Raw genomic sequence first — 21,308 nt, 5'->3', positions numbered from 1 at the left:
GCATGTTTCCTCATAGTCCACATTGCTAGCTCAAGCTCTTTGCAACCCATCCTTTCCTCTGTCATCCAGCTAATTTCATTCAGCCAATAGGGATATATACAGTTCACCAAGGTTCCTGGGGATAGCTCTACTCTTTCACATTTCCTGCTAAATCTGAACTGCTGTAGACTGCTGGAACTATGGCCCTGAGGACTGGAAATCACTCTACAATTGCAGAAAAGCTGAAACAGCACAAGTTCCTTCACACTAACACAGCAATTTCTTTGAGTAGGAGACCACAATTAGATGGCAAAGGGCAGTTGGATCTCTCCCAATGCCATGCCAGTGCCCCTCCAAAGGCTACAAAGAGGTGCAGGGATTCCACATGGGATTGCATGTAGACAGATGAGGAGATGCTGCAAAGACACCACACCAGTTCCAAGCAGCTGCTCTGCACAGCCTAGTGCAGGCAGACTTTTTCACATACAGGTAGCCCTCCTAAATTCACCAGGGCATGATATGGTTGCAGAAACCTGTGATTACAGAACAAAATTCTAGAACTGAATTACGTTACAATTTCCGGGGATTTTTAACATAGAGGTCCTTTGAGTAAATATGTTTTCCTGTTGTTTTATAACTCTTAGCCTTTACAGTGATGATTTAAACACTAGAACAAGAGCTGAGAAAGAAAGCCGATGCTCTTCGCATAGAGAGTTCTGTGACCATTTTTTCTGACCATAAGCAAATAGCTGAACTCTTTGGTGATGCTTAAAATCTATTATATAGGATTTCTTGCCTCATGAACTGTTTTAAAGCTTATTTATTTTTTATAATATATACCATGAAAGAGCATTTATAAAATACCTCCTAATACACTTGGGCAGAAAATTCAGTTCCATCGAAACCAAAGTCCTATCTTACAATCCTGACTTTTTTGACACAATGCACCACATTGGGGAGGGGGGGGGAAGTTTGTATCAGTTGAAATGTTTATTTGATTAATTTCAAGATATTTAACTGTGCTTTTAAGTATTTTAAAGTTTTGAAACACTTGGGAAAATTTCCACAACTTTTTAGAATAAAGATTTGATCTTAAGTCACATTTTCCTGATCATAATTTTGTCTTCAACAAATTATTAGTTACCATGTAAACCCATATTTGGTTAGAAAATGTGTCAAACTTTAAACAGGACATTCTATACCCTGTAAAGTCAAGACATAATTATTTTGTATCTCACTTTATGTCACAAAATGCAAAGGCTGTTCTTTTACATATTTTATCTTTTTCTTTATTCATGAATACAGAATTGGGACATTATGGGACTTCACCTGTTGGTCAAACTTCCAATAACAATGGAAAGCAATCATGGGAAAGTTTAATGTCAATGTACACAGGAAAAAAATATCTGTTACTCCTTCTATACATCAGGCAGAAATCATCTTTGTTTTGCAACGTAGTCTAAAAGAATTTCCACCTTAACTAAGCAAAAAATAGTAAAAAAAAAAAAATAAAAAATGCTTCTTACTACACCAGATTTTCACTGGTTGAGGAATACCCTACAAATAATGTTATACTTCAAAAATGAATTTTTATTCCATAATTTTGTCATGTGAATCATTTTAACCTGATGCTTGTATGCCAAAAATATAGGAGAGATTAGTATTTTAAAATGTGCACCATTCTGCTTATTTAATGACCTAAAAGACTGGTAAAGTTTTGGCTCATATTAAAAAAAAAAAATCATTAATGTCACTGCCTGAGACAGTACTGATTTCAATCTGCAAGTTTGACAAAAATTCAGCCGAACACTGAGCTGCAAAGGTAATTACATATTACAGGCTATGAAGTCATGCACTGATTTTCAAGTTTCTTGTAATTTTTACACTGTAACAATACAGAAATGTAAAAATTATACATGTTTACAGATTTCATTACAAATATAAATAATAAGGAATATACAATCTATTTAGATATAAAATAATAAATATGTCTCTTCAGGAATTCACTAAGCAGCCCAGAAAATTTAAACTGCAAGTAAATTAAATCTAATAACAGTATCATTAAAATAATTAGCCCACAGAAAATAAGTCAAACAGCCAGCTTAGGTCCATCACCTAGGAAGCATCCCTCAGTCCTTTTCCAAAGCTGTAACAGACTGATACATGACCAGAGACTGAAAAATTAAGCCACTTGGTACCAATGAGGTAGCCAGCTACAGAGGTTCAGATCCCTCAAAAAAAATGTCCATACAGATACACCCCCTAACATTCCCTTCTAGCAAAGATGATCCCACTCAGAAGTCTGTGGTGATTGCAGCTATGACTGAAAGGCACTGGAAGAGAGAGAATTCCTTTTATAAGAAGAATTTCAGTCTCTTAAGGCTTTTAATCAAATCTCCAATCACAAGTTTTGCAGCCATCTGTTCAAAAATTACCTTTTTGATATCTTGATACCTACTAGCACCTGAATCCAATCCAAGATCACAAAGTTCAACATGCCCTAATGTTGGAGTTTTTGACTTGCCAAAGAAGCACCACAGAACTTTTTAAATGAGTGGCAGACAAGGCCAGGAAGTGAAGTGGTAACCCCCCATACCAAATCCACTGTCTGAGTCGTCTGGTATGAATCTTAACCAACAACTTGATCTGCTACTTACATGGAACAAATGAAAATATATACTTTCTCAGTCACAGGGTATTCTGTTTGGGATTTCCAAAGCCTCCCTCAATACCTCAGCCTTCGCCACTTAGTTCCCATCAATGTGCATCCTGACTGCATGAATATGTGGTTTTTGCTCACATTACTTTGTTCTTCTGTTTAGGGATCCAAAATCAAGATGCCTCTGTAAAGTTTAAACAACCTTCACTGAAAAATGTGGTCTAGTTGTAGTTGTCACTTTTATAAATCCTAACTGTTTTCACTTACCAAAGTAATTTCTCTTTGCATGGGAAGGATTGCTAGCACGCTTTCTTAGGACATTTGGATTCAAAAGCTCCAGACTGTACCATTAGTCTGCTGAGCATCTCTGGAAATCTTACCTTACTGCACCTCACTTTACATATTTGCCAAATGGTGGAAATGAAAGTGTCGTTTACACAGCAGCACAAGATCTTAGACTGAAAATGCCATATAACATTGTCTGCTAGCTATTTTTATTTCCTGTAAATAGGTGTTTCTTATTCTTAATCTCATATTTTAATCTTATTCAAAAAAAATCTCATATTTAGATGCTAAAAAGCATCCAGGTTAGCTACAACACGTACCTCAAAAAACATACATAGAAAGGAATGAACATGTTTCTAGACTGTGATAAGTCTGTCCTTATGTTCAAACGTATCAGGATTTTTCTATGTTGCTTTTCTTTTTATTTGGGGGGGGGAAGGGTAGGGATAGGATTTTTGTCACCATCTCTCACTATAATCTCGTAGATGAACACCTTAAAATATGGGGCAAGAATTACAAAAGCCACTGCAGAAAGAAAGAAAAAGGACAAAAAAAAAAAAAAAAATCATTCTAGAGTGTAAAATACATAAAAAGTGACAAAAAATCCAAAGAGACATTTAGAAAGAATTGAGGTTTTCGAGGGGAGGGTAAGGAGAATGAAAAGATGTGGCAGAAAAGGAAAGAATACAAGAGAGGAGACTAAGTGAAATGACACAGAGAACTGAAGAATTGTGTAGGGTATGAAAAGCCATAAGAAAAAAAATCCACTGCCAAGGCAAGACACGTAGCGGAGATGTAACTGTTCTTATCTGCACTTGGGGGCATGAAATAATTCCTTTTTTAATTTTGCCTTTTTAATCCCGTCAATTGGAGCTGTCACTATGGATGTAATAGCAAGTATCCCAATCACAATATCAAAGGCTCTTCACTGACACTCCTTGAAATAGCATTAATACCTGCTCACTAAGGGTAGTACCTTTAAATGTTCTTGCGCAATGTTGTAGCTCCCCTTTAGTCACGTATCAAGCTGCTATTTCAAGCTCTGTTTGTAAAATTATTAACAGCTGGCCTAACGTTAGATCAACTGGAGTATGGTTTGCTAGAACAAGACAGTGCTTAATAAGACTACTTCCTACTCTATCAAGTTACTACCATCTTTGTATTTCCAAATATCAGAAATGGCCTTTGAGCCCAAACCAAGTTCGAACTTTTCAAGAGTGACAGACTTCGATTTGAGGTAAAGGTGAATTTAAAATCCAAACTCAGATCCACAAATGTTCTCCGCAAATAATAGGCTCAGTAAAATCCAGTTAAAAAGGTCGCAGAAATAATTATTGCTCCTAGCATCTTTTATATTGTGTTAAGGAACCTTAAAGTGGATGACAACAAAATGGGAAATTTTCCTACAAAATGTTTCCCCATTGGAAAATTCAAATGTTTCCCACTCCCCCCTTCTACAAGCATAAGGGGCCAGGCCCATTTTTGGGCACACTGGTTCCAGGCAGTGCTGTCTGCTACTGGCAGCTCAGACCCTCACACGCGGATTGTAAAATCAAAAAGGCTCAACATGCAGCTTCAAACTTGTCTTGAACACAGCTATTAAATTCCAAAACAGCATGTTTCTGTGGTGCCACTTCCCAAGACAGAGAAAACTCACAGGGCAGCAGTTTTGGATCAAGCTTCAGTCTCAGTAGGAAGTAAATCCAGTAACAATAACATAGTCCTTGCTCCAAAGAGCTCACCGCATTCTTAGATGGCTGTTTGCTTATCTCAATGTCTGATTCCACTGGTTCCTGTGCCAGTTAAATGGATTCTGCTATTCAAAAATTGAAATAATGACCTCAGTCAGTAGCAATAGGCTAATACTGTTACTACAGTGTGCTTAGAGGCAGTGTATGCTATGATCACAGAATCATAAATGATAATGATAATATGATAATATGATAATATGGCAGTTCTTACATTATATCTGGGGATACCTACTGACACCATGTTAGACCACATTCATCTGTGATGCAACTCAAGAAATTAAATGACTGGCTGTGCCTAGGATTTTCATCTCAGAAGATCTCTAACATTGATATGTTTCAATAACTGAAATGAAACATCAGACATATGGAGATGGATATGTATTATCCTGACTCTTACCAACTCACTGGCTAGAAATGAAAGCCTAGCCAACGTTTGTATTATTCTAAGAATTTGACTATTTCATAGAATAGTTTGGGTTGGGAGGGACCTTTAAATCTCATCTGTTCCAAGCCCCCTTGCAATGAGCATCTTCAACTAGATCAGGTTGCTCAAAGCCCCATCCAACCTGACCTTTGAACACTTCTAGGGATGGAGCATCCACAACTTCTCTGGGCAATCTGTTTCAGTGCCTCACCACCCACAATATAGAACTTCTTCCCTATATCTAATCTAAATCTACCTTCTTTCAGTTTAAAGCCATTACCCCTTGTCCTACCACCACATGCCCTTGATGGCACTGCCTATGTCATTGATGAAGACATTAAACTGTACTGATTCCAGTATGGACCCCTCAGGGATTGAGGCTGTATTTCTACAGTAACTTCTCTTAGAAATGCAGCCACCTCATTTCTCCCCTCCCCTCCATTTGCTCTTTTATACTTCCCTATGAAATAAGCCAGTCACAGTGGTTGTACTTATCCATCTGCCTGTAGTGAAATAATCCAGGATGAAATAACAGTAACAATCAGGGGTTTTCTAACCACAATACAGCAAATTTTCTCTTATCTCTCAGCCAGTGGGTGAGTACTGCAGGGATAGACTACAGGTAATGTTGCAGTGGTTCTGTGCACTGCTGAAGTAGATCCAAAATGGCAAGATAATGATACATTGCTTTTAAATCCATTTTCAACTTTACTGTTGCAAAGGCTATCCAAATAGGCGGACAGGTATTCCCTATAAAAACATCTGAAACACAGGCTTCTGTAAGGAAACCCAAATGGACTCATATTTAAATGTCAAATCCCTCAATATTTGTAGCCTGCGTATAGAACAGGTTAACACAAGGATAGAAACACAGTATGTTAATATAAGCCTCTGAAAAGCAAATTCTGGATATTCACTTCTGGTGTTTGAATCACAGTGAAGTGGAGAGGGAAAAAAGAAAGAAAAAAACTAAACCCCACCAGCTATGCATAACTGGGCTCTAAAGCCAAACACTACAGTTTAATATTCTGATCTGCATATAAACCATTGTGATGTGACTTGCAGTGATGGTTCAGCCCTTTAGCCACTTCTATCAGAAGAGTTGTTATATTTATTCAAAGCTAAGGTTTATGAAGGAAATGTATTGTGCAGGCCTTAGTATTCACTGCATGCGGTCAAAATCTATCTGCATTTAAAACCATGTTCAGACCATTCTTTTATTCTAATAGTGCTAAAATATTTTGACGTTTATTTCTTCTGGAACAATAAGAGATGCACTGCTTTTTACTTAAAGATAACCATTTGATAACGAAGTGTTTGACAAATTGAGCATAGTCTACAAATGTATACAACATGCTGCAGTCAGCTCATTAAGAAGAAAAAGATGAAGAAAACATTAGAAATTAGTTAAGAACATAGCTTACATTTCTTAGAAATATATCTTGCTTCCTTATGTGGAACAAAATAAATTGTTATCTTATGTTTAGAGCTAAGATTCTGTGAAAAGTATTCTAGGGGTTAAAAAGGATCTTAATTCTGCAAATGGTTGTTTTCTCTTAACTCTTACGTTTCCTTGGAGTGACCAATGTGTGAATTACTAAAATATCACCAGAAAATGCTTTTGGTAGGAAAGCAGGAGAAGGAAGCGCAGAAGGAGAAGCCTAGGAGATCTGTGTTAAGATTATAACTCACATACAGATTTCTTGTGATACAAATACAATTTTCAAAGACTTCATATGGTTTGTAGACAATATCTTATGAAGCACATGCAAGTCTCCTGAGCCGAAAATGCATCTTCTGCAAACATTTCCTGCTAGCAGAGCACCTAAAGTTCCTGAAAACATTGTCATGAAACAGGAAGCCTAAAACAGCTGTAACATCTGGCTTGCTGCCAGTCAATATTGGCCAGTTGCACTGTTAGTTAGTAGTTTACACTGAAAGTACACCTAATCAATCAGCTGGGGGGACTGGGGGCAGGCAATCCTGACTGCTAGGCAGTGGTTTGTGGCGGTCACAACATGCAGCTTGCGATTTCTTTCCCTCCATGTGACCACCTGCCTGGGTTCCATGCTGGTTGGTGGAGGGTGAAAAGGCCATGGGCTAGAATAAGAGAGGAAAATGAGAGGAAAATTAACACACAAAGACCAGCAGGAAAAAGTAGGGGCAGAGAAGAAACAGTCAAGGGCTAAGAGAGGAAGGAGGACATAGTGGGAAGCAACAGACCAGCAAAGAGGGGAAGTTCAAATCTGAGTTATGAGCATACTTTTGTAATTCTAACTATAAGAGAATGACACAGAATATAAATAAGCCTGATTCTTCTGCTGAAACTGCCTTACAATATTACAATAGTTTGACGCAATTTAAACCAATGCTATTGGGATAGACTTTCTGATGGCTACTTCATCCATTAAGAAACCAAATAAAGCTTTTCCATACAATGAATTAACTCATTCAGATGCATTTAGCATGGAGTTGCAAACCTGCAGTAATTGCTACACAAAACCTACAAAAGCACCCATCAAACATTTCAAAATTATTGTGGCTCTTTGACATAGTGTGTTGCATATTGATGGTTTCAGTGTGTGAAACTGTGACCATCCCTGATAGATACAATGACTGACCATCTTGGTTAACACTGTTATATTACCACCCACATACCTTCACTCTCACTCCCACCTCAGCATACAAAAGGGACAGGGGACATGAAAATTTAAAAAATACAACATCTCATATAAGTTCATGGAGAATTATGTAAGAGAAAATGAAATCACATGATATGCTGAGGTCAAGCAGGTATATAGAAAAGAGTGATTTTATACCTCGACAAAAGTGGGCTGCTTTAAAAAGTTACAAGTTGCCTTTAAAATGCAGATGATTAATATTGAATGGGCTACACATTCATATCTACTTAAAGGATGTAATACCTGATCGGTTCACTGGATAGCAGGCAACTCAAAGTGGATCTCTGTTCCATTACATTTTCAATATATATTAGACATACAGTAAAACAGATTACAAATTTACTGCTTACATGAAGTATTTGTCTAGGTAAATGGTAAAGGAAAAGATAAAACATGGCTCTCAGAAGCAAGTTAAAGAAGTACATAAGAAAAGACAAAATCTATACTAATTTAATTTGAAAAATAGTATTATATAGTCAGGTCATTATTATTTCTGTCATTGTGATTTCATAAAGAATTTCATAAAACTTCATTAAAATTTGATGTGTGCTGAAAGTTTTAAGTTTTTCTGTAGGAGCCTAAATGGGTGAAGCACTTGTGACTTTCAGTCTGGATAAGTACTTTCTGCTTGGGAAGTGTAAAGCTCAGTGTATGCTTACATGCCCAGTGAGATTAGTTTTGTGGTCAAGTACTGTTTTAAAACAGCAGTAGTCAGTTCAGTGCTTACATCATTACATTTTTGAAAATTAACTTGTTTCAAAATTTCCTTCATTGCTTACCAAGGAACTCAGATAACAAGGAACCGATATCTTAAATGTTAAGAACCATGACAAGTGCTAGTAACAAAATCAAGGAATAAAGTGTAAGAGATGCAACTATCATGAGTCACTACAACTGGGGAGGTACACAAGTTAATCTGACAAGAAACATCATCTGACAGTGAATGCATTTTTGTTTATTTACTAATTTGTAATGCACATTTCAAGTTGATTGACATAACTCCTAGCCAGGAAACTCAGTTACTTGCTGAATTTAATAGTATGGTAGTATCTAAAAATAAATAAATACAATGATTTAACACCTTGGGAATGCATAGGTCGATCCAGACTTCCTTTGAAAGAAGAAAAATTTTGAGAGAGATGTAAACAAGTATTAAAAAACAAATAGAAAATTAAAAATCTAGGGTTTACTTATATAATAGATTAAAAACTTTCAGGTTTTGGGAGCATGCTCCGGGAACAAATAAAGCCTCTAGATACTGTGAATTATGCCATTTTAATTCTGAGAGATAGAAAAATTTTAGTTTTACACATATACTGCAAAACGGTCTGGCTAAAAGTAGGATACGTGCTTTTCTGATACCATTATTTTTGTTTCATTCTTATTTAGAAAAGCTTTTCTACTGGGGCTAAAATTCTTAATTTTGCAAAAATCAGTGTGGAAACCTTATGGGGTCACGATCAGTACTTCACCTCTTCAAAACATTTATTAACACCAATATGCTGCACAACAAACTCAGAACTGATTGAGAAAGGCATTAGCAATTTGTTCTATCACAAAAATTAATTCTGCTTTTGGTACACATCTACCACCCACTTTCAGCTATGCCTAACATGGCAGAGCTTTAAGATCTACACACATGGGTTGTATGTGAAGGCCGAGTTCACTGAGAGCTCAGGAGCTTCACTGAAATCTTGCATCTCCCTACCCGCCATCTCCCTTCCACTGCTTCATGTTTTGCACTCCTCTCCATTCCCACCCAGACTTTGACAACCCACCTTGAGCTCATTTCTTGTTTTTCTACAGAGGACAGAAATCATTATTCTGTCAATATTTAAAGTTGTCTTAAACAAATGCGGATAGCGCTAGTTGCAAGCAGGTATTATGCTGGAAGTTGTTAAGTGGGTGCCATCAGTTATATCTTATATTTACAGCTTCAACCACGCTGGGAATTACTAGGTTCTGCTGACAAAATAATAAAGGTTACCTGTGCCTCACATTTCCCATCCTTTCTTAAATTTTCACTAAAACCAAATAAAAATCAACAAGGCATTTACTAATTTGCCAGGTGCAACTTTCCAAAGTCTGAACTTATATCCAGTGCAAGCTCCTGCACTGTTCAGCCAACTGGAATACATGTAAAACATACACCTAAGAGGTGAATTAGTCTTTTGAAACAGCCATACAGTATTGCAGAGGGTGACATTTGATCATTCTCTGGACATGAGAGAACATGATCTGCAGACTTCTAATTTTGTGACATTACATTGCAATTACTGCACTGCTAGTAGGTAGTGAGTGCAACTACAAGGACAGCCAAGTACCATAAATACCACAGAACAGTTCAAATTTTGACTCAAGTAGCTTACTAGAAAGTTGAGCAAGCCCGCAGGTTTATTTTTCAAGCTTAGAATGATGCTGACTGTGACCTAACCATGGCTAAAACATCAATACCTCTCACGCTCTGAGGTGACTAGCACATTCCTTCCTCAACAGGAAGAGCAAAAGTCCACAATTAGAACTGAGTAATACAAAATATTTTGGCAGATGATATCCACAAATACAAGCCTACAAGGATGCTGGGGAAGGACTCTCATTAGGGACTGTAGTGGTAGGACAAGGGGTAATGGCTTCAAACTTAAACAGGGGAAGTTTAGATTAGATATAAGGAAGAAGTTCTTTACTGGGAGGGTGGTGAAGCACTTGAATTGGTTGCCCGGGGAGGTTGTGGATGCTCCACCCCTGGTGGTGTTCAAGGCCAGGTTGGACAGAGCCTTGGGCGACATGGTTTAGTGCGAGGTGTCCCTGCCCATGGCAGGGGGGTTGGAACTAGATGATCTTCAGGTCCTTTCCAACCCTAACTATTCTATGATTCTGTGATTCTAACACCATCTTGCTAGTGCTGCCCCTGCTTTCTGTGAAACAAAATTAGGTAATTTTCTACAATTGCTGTTTAGAGACACTGAAACTCAGTCTTGTTTTGTTTTCAGGTTTTGCTGTTCTACAAGTTAAAGCATTCACTCTGCTAAGGAAGTGAGTCCATACAAACATAATTATAATAAAAATTTTATTGAATAAGGAGGCAGCATTAACTGTCAATGTGCTTTCTATGTTACAGTGTTCAGAAGGCATGAGTTAGTACCTGGTCCCAGATGCAACACAAAGAATGAAGCAAACAGACTTCAAAAATTATATGATTAAGCCATCAAACAAATTTAAACAACATGCTTAGTTCTGATATTTTGTATTTTAGTGCTTGGGATGGGAAGTGATACTGCAGTTTTCAAGACCAAGAAGTTGAAGGAATTTTCTCATTCCAAATGAATTAAGTTAGCTGTATGTGTGAGGAACGGTTTTGCAGCCCATAAATCTAAGTGCACAAACCACACTGAGAATATCAATGTAAGTAAGGATTCAAACATTAATAAAGGTAATTGACTTAAAGAGATTTGCTTGATGTTCAACTTTGCAGCCTATTGTGAATCTATAGTCAAGCAAAATATTTTTGTGTTTGTTTATGACTTAGAGCAATGATTTAATTTGATTATATAGTACAATATTGCCACCATTGTCATCTCTCTTTGATGGCAAAATATAAACTCATTTAAACAAAAATGTGAAATGATAAAATCAGAGATGTCTCTTACAGGGAGTAAGCAGAGTTCTGTGAGGCAACAGATTTAACAAGAGTCTAAATAGAGAAAGCACATAAAACCAAAATATCATTGGCTGGTTTTAAATGTTACTTATGCTTACCATATCCTTGTCATGCAAAGCCCTGACTGAATATTACAAATATTACAAATGAGTATTATAAATATTATAAACAATGTATTCTTGATAGAAAACATAATGAATCAAGGTTTTATACCAATATTTGACTCTTGAAGGGCATTTGTTTGCAGAAAGCCACATTTTAGTGTAAAATCAGCTTTAGCAAAATATTTTCAGCCACTGACATTTTCATATTTCTGTTTCAAGAGCTCCTGAATGTTTTCTATATATGTATGGAAACAAGGGCCCACATTAGCAGCACTTCAGATTTTTCAATCTTGGCCAAGATTTTGAAAATAAAGTTATTATCTTGTTATGTATTTAAACAGGTTTTTTTTAATTGTATATCTGTATGATTATCCCAAGCAGCTAACAGTTAATATACTATTTACTGTTACAGAAACAGGGTTCACACTGATTAGAAAGATATTTCATGATATGGTGGAAGTGTTTTCATACATGTTCATCTGTAACTCCAGACATCAATTCGCGTATCAAGTATGACAGGATAAGGAATATTCATGCAGCAGAACCTAGACTATTAGAAAATGGAAGAAATGGTGAAATGATGTAGGGTATTCAATACAAGAACACATTTAAACTTTCATGACGTGAAAGCTGGTGTATTTTTGGTGCCCTAGTATCAAGAACAAAATGCAAATTTTCCCTGTATAAAATTCATCTTTTGAAAGTACACTGCTTAGTCTCCCATCGAATGAAATGTACTAAATTTACTGACATTTTTTTCTTTTTCTTTTCTTTCCTTTTTTCTTTTTTTTTTTTTTTTTTTAACAGACTTCTTCAAATGAAAATATCTTCACTTTGAGTTTCCAGGTCATGTCATACCGAGGTGTTTTATTTTGGTTTAATTCCTGTTATTTTTTAGTTATAAGTTTCACAGAGCCAAAATGCTAAGTTAGTAGGCAATCTATATCAGTAGAAGATCTGTCCCAGTTTAATGTTTTTCATAACTGTGAAGATTTCCTCTCATGCTGAATACAGCAAAGAACACTACAAGGCTCAGAATCCTTTTATTTTCTAGAACTAAATTAACAACACAAGAATCCAGTGCTGTTTCTTCTCCTTAAATTGACTGCATCTATAGAATATGATTTCTACGTATTTCCAAAAAGATCTCTAGAGGACTGGCACTTGAAGCTTATGGCTAAAGATTGAACAATGAAACAGGTCAGCTTGTCCTAAGAAATCAGGTCAGTCAGCTGTATTTCATGTTATCATTTTGACAACAGGGGATGGGGGAACAGACACAGCTGTAAGCCAGCTCTTTGGAAGAGCCATTTACAGAACACATTGAAATCAAAACACTTCTATTGGAAAACCTAAGTTCATCTTTAATACATAGTCCAATTATTATGAGTGCTGGTCACCTTGTTTTTACTTTTAGTTTTTCTCTATTTATGAAAAAATCAACATTTAAAAGTAATTTCATACTAGAGTGGGGGGCTTTTTGTGTTTTGTGGGTTTTTTTTTTCCTTTTCTTTTCCTTTTTTTTTTTTTTTTCTTTTTTCCCTGGAGGAAAAGCATCACTATTCAAATACACACTATGGAGGATGTTTTATTGCTGAGGATGTTTGCAGGAACAATTTGAACAATCACACATTGAACAGTCACACATTTCATCAGGGAATTTCAGTCTGTGGTAAGATGCCCAAAGCTTGAAATAAAAATTTGTTCAACGGCTATACACTGAAAAAGATATCCATATGGTGACAAAATTCTCTTCGCTTAATTATAAACTGCAGAGGACATACAAGATTTTCTCCGCATACACCCATAAATAATTCCAACTTTCCCCATAAAGTTACTGAAGCTATCCTGGGATGGCCAAATATATAGTTCTGATATATTTCCTAAGTCTTCATCCACAGGTCACATAAAGTGAAGCCAGTGGAGCTGTTATATAGCCTCTCACTACACCATTGCATGGTGTAGATGGTAGCATCCAATGTAGAGAATTAATTGGAAGGGTACTGAACAGGATCGCAGGGAGGGTTGGTTGCTGCGATGTCCTCTGTGGATGCTGAGAGTGCAAGCAGCTCAGAAATGAACTTGTAATCTGCTGACAAGTTCAAACAGAAATTAGAGAGCTCTTCAAAACTTCCAAGACTTTAATTAAAGACAGGCATTTCAAAGCTTTCCCAGATCCGTAACAAAAGGCTGTATACCTGGGTCTAGGTCTACTGTCAAAACTGTTTCTAGTCCTTTTGTAAGAACTGTCAACTGTGTCAGGCCTTACCTATGTTTCTGAATCCTGTCTCTAAAGCTGTGGCAAACATATAAAGCAAATCACTGCAGTAAGTAAATAAGAATTTTTACTTATTAGGTATTGCTAGTGAATCCTAGAGATGACCAGCCACAGAAGGCATCATCAAAAGTTAAACATAGGCAATAAACCTTGAAAAAATAGCTTTAGATGAAACAGCATTACTTGTTAGAGCCTCTACTGCAACTCCTGTTGACAGGGAGCTTATGCACATACATATAAATACATACACACACATTACTTTCCCAATGCTTTTCTAAGATGTGCTCTTTTTCTCTTGAAATAGTTGCTTAAGCTCATTTTGTACTCTAAAAATGGGAAAACTAACAGTTCATGTAATTGCAAATGAGAGGAAGTATGTCTGTTCAACACACTACTTACTGAAATGCAATTGATACTCTGAAAGTGTTTTCAAACCCCTGACTGAGCCAGTACAGCAGAACTCAGTCATATAACACCAACACATCAACTGATTCTGATTCTTGGCTTACATGTACTTGACTGTAAACAAGTAGAAGTGAGAACTGTGAAGTTATGAAAATGCTGTCAGAGCCCTATATTCGCCTAGAAATCGCAGATTTATTCAGAGGAATGAAAACAAGAACTGTAAGTGAGCAGGACCAAGCATGGTTTGAAAAACACTTCATACCTGGTAGCCAGCTCAAAAACTTGCCAATCAGAAAATTCTAGACAGGACAAGAGCAAAAAATACATGCTGTGGTTACCAAGGACTGTATATTTGTATGTCAGACATATGAACTGGCTTGGTGGCCAACTAAACACAACTGCCGAGTGCTTGGCTGCATATTGCATATTAAGACAGGAGTAGTTAAGGCCATTTGCTTTCTAGTCTCTGGACAGTCAGACTCTACTGTACTGCTCTGTGACCAGCAACGTACACTACTTAAGTGCAACTCTACTCACAAAGCTTCCTGAAAAAAATAAACCAAACTATTAATTTGTGTATTCAGTCAGGCATCCCCTTTAAGGATCACATATTTCTGGCCACTGGCAAGGTCTTGGAAAGAAAAGCCACAATCTTAAATGTTTGGGCTTTTTTAAACAATGGTCACATATACCAAAAGAAGTGTTTCACTGCAGTTTAAATAAATAAATTAATACTAATATGAAAGAGCCTGTAGAACTGTTAATCAAGATACTGATGTAAATCTTTCACTAGAACAATGTATATGCTTCTCAGAAAGTTTACCTGCCATTCTTTCTCTCTGTCTTTTAATTCTGCGAATCAAAGTTTTATGCAGGAGCTTAAATACCAGTCTACATTTAAAAAATAATTAAAAAAAGTTCCTCCTGACTGTTCCCAGATGAACTAGCAACGAAGAAACATGATAAATTCCAATTTGCAGCAAATGTGAAGTAAATCTGCTTTAGCAGTTAGCCTTTGACTAGAAGGCCAGGCCCTAAGATGTCTGCAATCTTTAAATTGCCACTGAAAATCAATGGAGCTATGCTTAGTTACACCACCAGAAAATACTTTCTCTGTTTCCCAAAAATGCAAATCAATTGAAAATACACATTTCATCTACATCTGGAGCACTCTGATGCACCATTTCCTTTGATGGTAACTTGTTCTCTATTGCATCAATCATCAGGCACTCAAAATCCATGTTGCTCATGAGACACCATATTAAAGAGGATAAGAAGCAGTTATACTGTGATAACTCAGCTTGCATTTGGCAGTAACCACTGCATTCATTTCAACAAGCTTGTCTTTTAAAAGTCTATTCTCCTCCCGTTCCCCTGGGGAATTCAATATGACTATAGCTAGATGCATAGAGAATACAACATAGCTGTGAAATTTTAACCCCAACTCATAATAAAAAAGGTGCAGAAAAAAACATCTGTGAATCTACACGATAAAGTCTTCTTAATATCACAAACACTCCAGTTAGAACATTTGGAAGATGCATTACCTAGATAAGCATTAACAGAAAGACCTATCAGAGAAATTTCACCAAAACTACCACCTTTTATTAAACCCAGGGGAAATGTTAAAATCACCCCATTATTCTGATGGCTTTAGAGAGTCTGTTTTCTCTGGCTAAAACACGCTTGAATGTAACATGAAAGAGACCTGGCTTATCCCAAGCACTAAAATATGTGGAGAACCACCTTAATGGCAGAGCCAGTCTGAAAGAAATATTTTCATCTTGGCAGACTTCACAAAATCAGGAATAGTGTCTTTTGATCAATGTCAGCCTAAATGCCAGCTGTTTGGCTAGCATTTGAGCATTGAGCTCCATGAGAGACATACTGTAACCTCACCCACACTGGCACTTACTTAAAAGCCAGGGATCCCTCATGGAATTTTTGAATTCTGAAGTCTGGAACATCTGGACTTTGCAAGGTTAAAAAAATGGTCCTAGGCAAGCAAAATAGCTTGCAAGTGGAGAGAAAGAAAATAAAACTCTCCAGAAAGATCACTCTTTCACTGCAAAACAGTAATGTGAAAAATATCAACAATAAAAGAATTTGAGATGACACTGATATTTTTTAAAGTGAGGAAAACATGATGTTCACAAGCGCATTTAGAAATCATTTCAACCTAATTTTAAAACATATTTTCTGTTGAAATCACAAAAGCACATGTGGCATTTTCTCAGTGTGCTTGCACTCAGTAGAGTTATTTACACCTTTAAGATGAGTAAATGCTTAAACATTGAACTCATTTTGCAATTTGAGCAGAAAGGTATGTTATTTAAGTTTAAGTGATTGCATACACAGGAGAGAAAATTTGCAGATATATAAGGTTATACATATTAAAGTATAAAACCCAGACCTCATACATAGGAAAGTTTGGAAAGCATACTACATAATCTACTTTGAAGAAAAACACCCTCTTAATAAACAACAACAAAAAAATATCTAAGAACAACTACGTTAATAACAGAAGAATGTGTCAACTTATCAGCTTAAATTTCGTGCCCATCAAAATTTCTCTCTTCTAAGTCACACTAAATTCTTTGCAATGACCTCTCATTCAGCCTGCCGATCAAAATTATGTAGATAGATTAAATCTAAAGTGGACTGAAACTGCATTAAAGAGAGTTCTGAAATAATGTTACATGTGATACAAAAGTATTAACACAATGACACATTAAAGTTTACTTATTGTCCACATTGCCCTAACAAAACCCCTTGCATGAAGGCTGACACCCAAGTGTCTATCTGCTTAAGTAATTTTGCCCACTGAATTCAGTGAGACCAAGTATCAAAGATGTGAAAATATCAAGAACCTCTTTAGACATGTGCTTTACAGTTGAAGAGAGAAACCTCCTAAACATGAGGAATCCCCCAGCAATCTAGAGACTTATGATTTCCAATAATGCTCTCCCTGAAGGCAAGGCCAGGATATGCCAGGAAAGCTCTGGAAGAGTAATCTGCACTTTGGCAACACCTACCCTAAATATTATTCTCAAGGGAGACATTGAAATGTTTTACTGCAGAACAGGCCTGGGATCCATCTAGCACACATTAAAGGTGTAAAAAATAGAATGGCAGGTCCAAAATCTATAGCATACCACCCATGTAGACACAATCCACCTTGGACAAATACAATTCAGGAACAGCACAGAATCCAAGCCAATTTGTATTTTCACAAAGGTAGTGTGGTAAGAGATTGACAGAAGACGAAAAGGGCTTTTTATGACAGGGCTGAATAATGTTGGTTCCTGTCAAAGGCAAAGAGGGCAGGTGTTACTCAACAGTCCACCAACAATGCTTAATATACATCATTTGAATTATGACAATATTTGGATGAATTGTTCTCAGTGAAAACCCCTAGAGCTCTCCAACCATAGCTCATTACTAAAAGTATAAAATAAAAGTAGATTCACTTTTCAAGTGCAACGGTTTTGGCATGACGTTAAAACAGAGTCCACATACTAAATCAGTTTGAGACATAAATGCATTTTCCCCTTAAAATCACAGATAGATTGCAGTTTCAAACAGAAGTTTTAAAAAGGCAAAACACATTAATAACCCATCCTTCACTTTACTTTTGAGCATGATCTGGCCCAGAATACAATGATCAGTATCAAGAACTTTAAGTGCATCTTTGACTGATATCCTACAAATTCCCTTTGAATGTGAAGTTACTTTAATCAGGAGAAAGCCAGTTTAGCATAAACCAATTTTCTGATAGTGGACTTAATAGCTAAGAATTTATTTATTCCTATTTCATGACTGTTTGCTGAAGAAAGAATAAAAAATAACACCTAGTCAAGTATAATAGTGCATGTGAGCTTTAGTTCATTTTTTTCCTCAAAATTTCACACAGCACAACTGGGGCTGGTTGCAGGACTGTGTACCAGAGACAGAGAAGGACTGATCTTCCCAGCCCTATTTCTTCTCCATCATCTGCTTAGATCTTGGACATACAGGCCCAGGTGTCAGGGGCAACATCTACGCTCCTTCCTTCTCCATCAGGAGTGCTGAGAGGGCAGAAGGCTGGAAACTTTTTGCAATAACAACACACTTGCTCTAATTACATTTTTATAGAAATGAGAAACGAGTTGTGCTGAAATTGTAAAGCTTATAAACATCGTGTTCTATATTGTGCCAACAGCTTTTAAGCAGATGGCTCAGTTTATTCAGCAGATGTCCTGGTAGCATGATCCATTCCAGTGTTTGACTACAAATAAACGGACTAGGTTGACCAACCCTTAGGGAATTCATGAAAACTTCGCATGTTCAGACTAGTTCTCAACAGGAATATTTATATATTACTAGTTTTCATATGTATATATTACTGCTTCCATTCATGATCTCATAGCCTTTTAGACACATATTACCTTTCCTCTCCCAGAATAAAGTGCCATCATCTCTGCAAATCTCAGCTGTAAAATGTAGGAGTGAAAATTATGCTATGAATCTTTTATGTAAAGTGTAAAGTTCAAAAGTCTGAGATATGTAGGATTCAGTGGAATGTATTTGTTGGTTATATTCAGATCTGATAAAAGAATATTTGCGCCATAAGCTAGAAACAATTTTAACCACTTAGAAAAGTGTACTAATTTGCTGCTCATAATGGCAGATAAGAACGCAGGAAATTAACTTTTCAAGTCGGCATACTTATATTACTTTTACTTTGGGAGAAAACACGGTTCTCCATAGAACTGCTAAGAGACAAATATTTTCTTTTTATGACTGAACTAAAGAGCTACAAAAAATAGACACTGCTTGCATCCAGGAGCATAGTGTACTAATATAAGGGGAAACACAACTTTAGAACCAAGTCAGTGGAGTTCTACTAAATAAAAATTTTCTACTAAATAAAGATCTGGCTAGTCATCCCAACATTTCTCCCAGTGATAGAAATAGCATCACAATCATAGAATCATAGAATCATAGAATCGTAAGGGTTGGAAAGGACCTTAAGATCATCTAGTTCCAACCCCCCTGCCATGGGCAGGGACACCTTGCCCTAAACCATGTGGCTCAAGGCTCTGTCCAACCTGGCCTTGAACACCGCCAGGGAAAGAAGAAACAAGAAGAAACAATTTAGTTCAGCAAGGTTAGCATATCTGATGGTTGTATTTTCATCATCATAGCAACAGTAACTAAAAAAAACCCCTCTGCTAGGCATTTTAGGAGTGTTTTAACTCAAATAGTTTAAAGATAGGAAATGTATTGTATCTTGAAAGCTTTGGGCACAGATTTGATTTTTCCAACTTCCTTTCGTTGTTATATTTCAGAGTGTGGTATGGACAGAAAAATTTCCATTCAACCTCAATTTTAGTAATTATGGCTTGTAAATGACTTAATTCTAGAGCACTTATAACTCATGGCATTGGATGGAGTTAGAGGATAAATACAGATATTTTAGTGAATCTGTATTTTGCTGACACAACTATTTCTCCAGCATTAGCTATCTTTACATATACCTGTGATAATCTAGTGATGAAATATAGTAATGTAGAATAGAGTGAAACAGTCCTTTAAAATGCCCTTGTGACTCTTGTTTCCTCATAAATGCTATAAACCTTAAAGCTAATCCGGTTTCCATTGTGTACATGCTTTCATTCTTACACTGTTGCTTTTAATAACACCATGAACTAGAAACGACAATTTGGAAAAAAACCAAACCTCTTACTTTAAGTACACCTGTATCCTTTGCCTGTATTTGCTAAATACTGTATGAAATGTGAAGTTCTATTATTACTACCCTTTTTATGACATATCTGGGGAGCTATTCACATGTTTAAAATTAAGCACATTCTTACGTTTGTCAATGAATTGATGCTTATACCTGTGAAAGATTCTGCTTGCAAAGGAATCAGAGCTTGGGGACTAGAAAATGGGAATCACTACAATATAGAAACCATTACTTTCAATACCACATTATAAGTTGCTGCAGTTTGTGGATCACTCATCCCCAGAGAAACCTGAAAACAGAATTGAGCTAATAGATATAATAGATATAATAGCCACACCTGCAGATGTGGTACAGGTTTACAAGCATCCCATACAAAGCCTATAAATTTCCCTTCTGAAAATTCCCTTCCCCTCATGTACACAAATCTGCAGTCTAAATAGCACTCAAAAGCCCAGGTGGTTTACTTCAATGAAACATTAAAAAATCCCCAATATCTAAATGGGAAAAAAGACCAGTGCACTCTGCACCCAGAGATTGTTGTAACTGCCAAAATCAGAATAAAACCATCTTCATTATCACTTTATACTCTCACCCTTTTTACTTTGCAGCGGAATCATCCATTTTTATTCTTCATAGACTACACAAACTGCATGACATCTTTTAATATATCAAGCCTGTTACTTTACTCAGTTGATCACAAGACCAGCTACACCTATCCAAAAGACACTGTCCACTGCTCTTCCCCATCTCTTTGGAGTAATAATTTTTAAACACACCTTCAGTTGACTATTGCTATTTTAATGTTTATGTTTTCGGTGACTATTACAATATACTTCAAGGAAATTACTATGATGAAGTTGAAAATCTGTTTCTATCAGCTTTTGAAAGATGATGACTACAATGTCATCTGATGCAATGCTACAGAAAAGATTGACTCATATTCCTTTAAAAGGCTTGTATCTAACTTATCTATAACCTTGGTTAATAAAACTAGCCTGATTGAAAACTGCAAGGTTTCCTCTCAAGCTCAAGAAGAGCTTCTCTGCATTCTTTCCTGCTAATACTCATAAACAATTTAAGATAACGAAAACCAGATTTTTGTCTGCTGATTCTATGAATTGCTCTGATTAACATGCTCAACATTACTCTTTCAATCTCTGCTGTTAAATCACCTAGAAATCTGTGCAGAGTATCTGTTGTTGAAGTCAAATAATGGTTAGTAGGCAATTCACTGTATCTAACTACAGTAGTAGGACAGATGCTTACTTCTGAGTAGCTTTGTCCTCTGGTATTTGATAGTACCTTAGAGATGACACAATGTCTGTTCTTACTTCATAACTACACCAGGAATCA

The sequence above is a fragment of the Strigops habroptila genome, chromosome 5 (assembly GCF_004027225.2).
Source record: "Strigops habroptila isolate Jane chromosome 5, bStrHab1.2.pri, whole genome shotgun sequence".
NCBI lineage: Eukaryota > Metazoa > Chordata > Aves > Psittaciformes > Psittacidae > Strigops > Strigops habroptila.
This window is presented reverse-complemented; position numbering follows the sequence as displayed.